Genomic DNA, 6,000 nt, shown 5'->3' on the forward strand with positions numbered 1-6,000 from the left:
GGAGTCCTCCCTTTAGAAATATTGGTTATGTTCAGTCCCACCTTTCACTTCAAGAGTATCTTTTTGTTGTGTTGTTTCTTTTATTGTTGTTGTTTGTTGGATTTTTGTCTTCCAGAAACTCAGACTCACAAACCACAATGGCAGGGGACAGTGTGAAATCAAGCCAAAGACCTTAAGTGCAGAAGGAACATCTATGCTGCGAAGAGTTCCTTGCTATGCAGCTGAGCTAGTCTTGCTAGAATATGCCTAGATATGTCAAATATTGGAGTAACATAGAGATGCCTTAATATGAAATCCAGCTCATACCACCTTAATTTCTGATCTCATGGCTTACTGCAAATCAGTCTAAATTATTTGAAAAGGAAGAATGCCACCCCAGATTCCAAACAACAGAAAAATAAATAGCAAATGGTATCTCCTGGTTGCATTGTTATTTGCCTAGGCAATCAAGTGAACTTGAATGAAAAAAAATATAAAAAAGACGACCAACCCAACCAACAAACAAGAAACAAATGAAAATGAATAAATTATAAACTATGAGCCTTTAAAATTATTACCACTATGCAGAGTTTGACAATTAAGCAATCATTTTTCTAATTCTTTAAATAGCATTTTGCATTGGGAAATATATTTGATACAACTTTACAAAAATAAAATGTATTTCTGTAGTTATTTTAATCTTTTAAGTTTAAAAATATTCTTGTTGAAATGCATTAGGTTTTGACAAGGAGGAAACAAATTGAAGAAAAAATAAATCTTTTGAACAAAATACTTTTCAATTGTAATTGGGAATAATGATAACATGGTGAAACACTGTGGGTTTGACGACTTCAGCTACTTTTTCTCTGGCTTTGCTATATATCGAAAATAACAGAAGAGTATGACATTTGATTTTTTTTTTTTTCCTGAGTAGCTATGAAGGATATGTTTTCTGAGGGTATTTAGTCAGCAAAGCATGTGGATAGGCATATAAAATATTTTTAGCCTGAGGTACTTAACTCCCTCTTCAGTGGACTTATAGATCTGTAATGCAATCATTGTGGAATGGCCTAGGAATAACATTGTAAGGGATCAAGAACTTTTAAAAAGGATTGCCAAGTGTACTGATAGGAAAACCAAGCTATAGATGATAGATTCCCACCCATTACGTTTTTCTATGGTGGCACCAACTTTGAGACTCCGGAGTGAGCTCAGCCTGAAGGCTGCCCAGCTCCTGCAGAGGGGGTGCTCACAGCAGGGAAGGGGCAATTACCTGATACACATTTCACTAACATGATGTGGAATTACAAATATCATGTATCAATTGTACTGACAATGCATAGAGCATTAATGTTCAAAAAAATCTGTGGATAAAAACTGTCCCTAACTGTTTACTCTAGAGGGCCTTTCTTTCCTCATAGTGTAAATGGACCTGAAAAGAGGATCGTAAAAATGTAAAACGGTTTTAGCATAAAGCAGAATCACCCTATTTGTAAACAGAATAGTTTAAAGGCTGGAATGTCTCTTCTGCTTTGAAATATATGAAACGTGTAGTGAGAAATGCCTTTGGAACACTTTAACTGCTTCAGGAAAACCTCCTTTCTTTGTAAAGCTGGGGAGATTTTCTTGAGTATGATGATAATAATATCCTACTTTTTTATTCTTATGAACCTGCTCTAATTATTGCTGCCACACTGGATACTGAAGGTCTTATTCAAAATCTAGTCAAGGTGTTTAATGACATCTCACTAAACTTTGAAAGTAAACTATTGAGTCATCTGCAGGAAAACATCATGCTGAGTGGAATAACATTTCAAACAAAAGGATTTTAAGACCAGTACTTGCAAAAGTACTCCTTCCTCTTATTGCTTTAGAATAAGAAACTAACAGGAAGTATTAGTACTGTAAATATGCTATTAACAAGTATTTTAAACATTAACTTTCCTCTGCAAGGGAATGTTAATTAAAGAGAAATAAAATTGAATTTACATGGAACCTTAATAATTTCCTGAATCTTTACTGTACATTGTCCACCTTTCTTCATTCCTCTGATCAGTTTGAGATTTTCAAATGCTATGTGCACATTTTCCATTTACAAGCATGACAATAAGGATGATTAAACTTCAAACCTTCTTGCAACCCATTGAAATGACTAGCCTTAGATGAAGAACACCCAGAGTTTCTCGGCAAAATTTTGATCCTAAACATCTGATGCCAGATACTGTTCTCATAAGGAAAAAAAAAAAAAAAAAAAAGCAATAGTGTCCCAAGCAGACCAACATAATTTGCAACCGGTTGCAACAGAGCAGGAGAGCAGCAAATAGGAGGACGTGCACAGCACAGGGACATGGCTGTGCTGGCTGGTACCTGGAGACCAGATACATGAGTGACGCAGCAGCTGGACAGAGCAGCAGAAGATACAGCACATGGTCAAATTATCAAGGGAATGTAACAGCCATGAAACTTTGCCTTCTGCTACAAACAATACAGTCATACTCATGCCCCAGCTATGATATCTTTATTTCATTGCAAAAATGATGTCCAGCTGCAAATCTTGGCAGTTGTCCTCAAACTCTTATTGTTTAGCTTTTGTATTCTGATTAACTCTGAGAATATCTTTTAGGACTGAAAGTGAAGTGTGAAATCTTCTTTTTGGTTAGATCTGCTTGTGCTGTGTAAGTACTTGTTTTCAATTTAAAAGTAATCTGGAAAACTTGGAAGAACAGCTTAGTCATCCCACAAAAAAAAAAAAAAGTGGCTGTGACTAGAGAGGTCCCAGGCTATTTAAGAGATGATTTGATTGGAAGAGACATCTCTCTTGAGTGGCAATTGAGTTTTATAAGTTTCTTGACCAAAGCAATAATTAAACATATGTCCAGAAACAACAACTAACCCCTCTGCGTCTGTCAATGTGAGCTCTGTACAGTTTTTTTTTCCTTGCATACATTCTAGAGGGAACTTTGTGAATTGCAGTGACAGAGGGTGAAGCCTAGAAATACTCAAAGTACCAAGTTTGACTGACTCTACCTTCCAGTGGATTCTCATGAGCCCACACAGCCTGGGAATTTGAGCATCCCTTTACACATCTGACAAGAATTAAAATGGAAAACTATGCTACACATTATTTGTTCAATACTTATCATAGAAAATAATCCACATGTTCCTAATTTAGCTGTGAGTGTACTCCAGTCAAGAGGAAACAGCAAGAATGTTATTAAGCCCTCAATTTTATTTCAAAAGCATTGAGTGTGCTTTCCTCTGATGGTCAGATTATGAACCACTTTCTATGACTGTCTGGGAGTTACATTCAACAGATCCCTACTACTGGGACAGTAGCTCTGACCTTAATATCTTCTGCTCACCTCTTGCAACACAGTAGAATTGAGGATTCTGCTTGTGAATTTCTCCTAGACTAGTGGCCAGTATTTGTGGCCCTCAGTGAACCTGGGTTATGAGATGAAAATGTTCTGCAGACTCTTCCATTTCCCTGTGACTATTGGAGATTCAATTTGACAATCCTGTTGGCTTCTCCATAACCTGCACCATTACATTTATCATTATTAGGAGCTGGATGGGAGGTGAGCTTGTTCCATCAGGTACTGCTAGGGAATGAGAGATTAATTATACTTTTTCTACCTCCCTTCCTTGGTATTTGCAGAAACAGCTAGTCTGGTTTTCCTCTTTGAACAAATTCTACCTCTCTGTGTCCCTCTGCTGTCCTTTGCCTGTACCTACTTTGTCTAAATTAAGGAGTTATCTGTAGCTTAGTGGTGATGCCTTAGTAAACAGTCACAACAGTAGCGTTTAGCCAACAGTTGTCACAGCATCTACCACCCATGACCACTCTGCCATCTGAAAGTCCATGTTGTTGAGGCTGGGCTGGGGTCTACAGATAGACCATGGTCAACTCTTTTCTCTGGAGGAAAGCAAAGACTTTTACTGTCTCCACCAGTCTTTGGGAGAAAATATCTTCCTGACTCCAAATCTAATATGTAGTGTAACATTTCATGCAAGCAGGCCAAATGACTTCTTTATTCATCCGTCTCCTTTTATCTGAACACTCTTTGCTGACAAATTTTATAGCGTATGATTTGGTATACAAAAAAGCCTGTAATTTGTCTGGTTTGCTTTTTTTTTTCTTTTTAATTGAATGACATTTGAGCAGGTTGCTGAGCCTGAAAGAAAAGACCATGCAGGTATTTTATAACAGATATCTGTCATCCTCTCAACAGGCAGATGTTAATTTATACTCCTTTTTTGCATATGATATATCAACATTTTTCATGAATGTCATAATCAATATCCAGTATTTCATTTTCTGTAACAGCTTTTTTGCCTGATATTCTTTAATAAGAGTCATCTAGACACAAAATGTATGGGATCTCCTTTTTGAGAAACAAAGTCAGCACTGCATCATTTTTGTTTCTCAGCAGATTGAAATAAAATTTAAAAAGTAGAGAAAGAAAGGGAAATAAAGAGTGGAGAAACTAACATAGTAGAAATAAGTTAGAAGAGTCCAATGACTTTCAGGAGTAGTATGGTTAGCTAAAACTGAATATATTGTGTTCTTGTGTAAGCATAAATAAAACAATTACAAGAATTGTCAAGGGAAGTCACTAAAATTTTTTTGTTGTAAAGGTGCTGAAGGATCTTTGTATCTACAACATCCAGTCATATTTATTGCCTCTTTTATTTCAGATGAATTATTTCTCTTCAGCTCTTTTCTCTCTGGTTAAAGCATCTGTAGCTATATCCATGTTTATTATACACAGAATAAACACTTCTTTTTTCAGGTTGTCACCAAAACATATATACTTGTGACCTTTAATTTCTTTCCCTTTCTTGCCACATATACCTAGCTGCATTAAAAATCTGTTAGTTTGCTACATTTACTTCCAGCTACATGCAGACTTTCACCTCTACCACTCTTTATTACAATTTTTATTTAGATTTTTGAACATAAATATTTATTTCCAAACATCTCCAGTCTGATCAGAATTTATTCCTAATTACTATTATTTTTAAAAAGAAATATGGTTAATAGTCTTGAGGTGGGATGGAAGACAGAATATGGTAAAATGGAGTAGTAAAAGTATTTTAACTCTGTATTTGTGTGTGTTCTGAAATAATGGCAAGTGGATGCATGAGGCTTCATGAACCATCATCACTGGAAGACAAGAAGAAGCAGGTTGAAGCAATACAGATAAAACCAGGAAAGTTCAAGTGAACACTGCATAGGATGTCCTTCCTGAATTGAACCACCATTGGAGACCTTTAAGTGCTACTTTTTTTTAAATGTTAAACACTAATGATCAATGAACATATTCATAAAATTATATAATCATAGAATGGTTTGGATTAGAAGAGATCTTTAGAAATCATCTAGTCCATGAGCAAGGACATCTTTCACTAGATCAGATTGCTCAAAACACTGTCTAACCTGACCATGAACATTTTCAGTGATGGGGAATCCACAACTTCTCTGGGCAACCTGCTCCAGTGTCTCACCACCCGCATTGTAAAAAATTTCTGCCTATGTCCAATCTAGACCTACCCTCTTTCAGTTTAAAACCATTGCCACTTGTCCTGTCACTACAGGCCTTGGCAGAAAGTCTGTCTTTCTTATAAGCGTCCTTTATGTCTTGAAATGCTGCAATAAGGTCTTCCTAGAGCCTTCTCTTGCCCTGGCTGAACAACCCCATCTCTCTCAACCTTTCTTCATAGGAGAGGTGTTCCAGGTCTTTGATCATTTTTGTGGCCCTCCTCTGGACCTGTTCTAACAGGTCCATGTTTTTCTCATACTGTAGACCCCAGGGCTGAACATGGTACTCCAGGGAGGGTCTCACAAGAGCAGAACAGAGCAGAGCAGAGAGAGAGAATAACCCCTCTTGACCTGCTGGCCATGTTTTTTTCTATGCAGCCCAGTATACAGTTGGCTTTCTGGGCTGCAAGTGCCTGTTGCCAGCTCATATCCAATTTTTCATCCATCAGTATCCCCAAGTCCTTTTCTGCAGGGCTGCT

Source organism: Athene noctua, chromosome 1, assembly GCF_965140245.1.
Source record: "Athene noctua chromosome 1, bAthNoc1.hap1.1, whole genome shotgun sequence".
Classification (NCBI taxonomy): domain Eukaryota; kingdom Metazoa; phylum Chordata; class Aves; order Strigiformes; family Strigidae; genus Athene; species Athene noctua.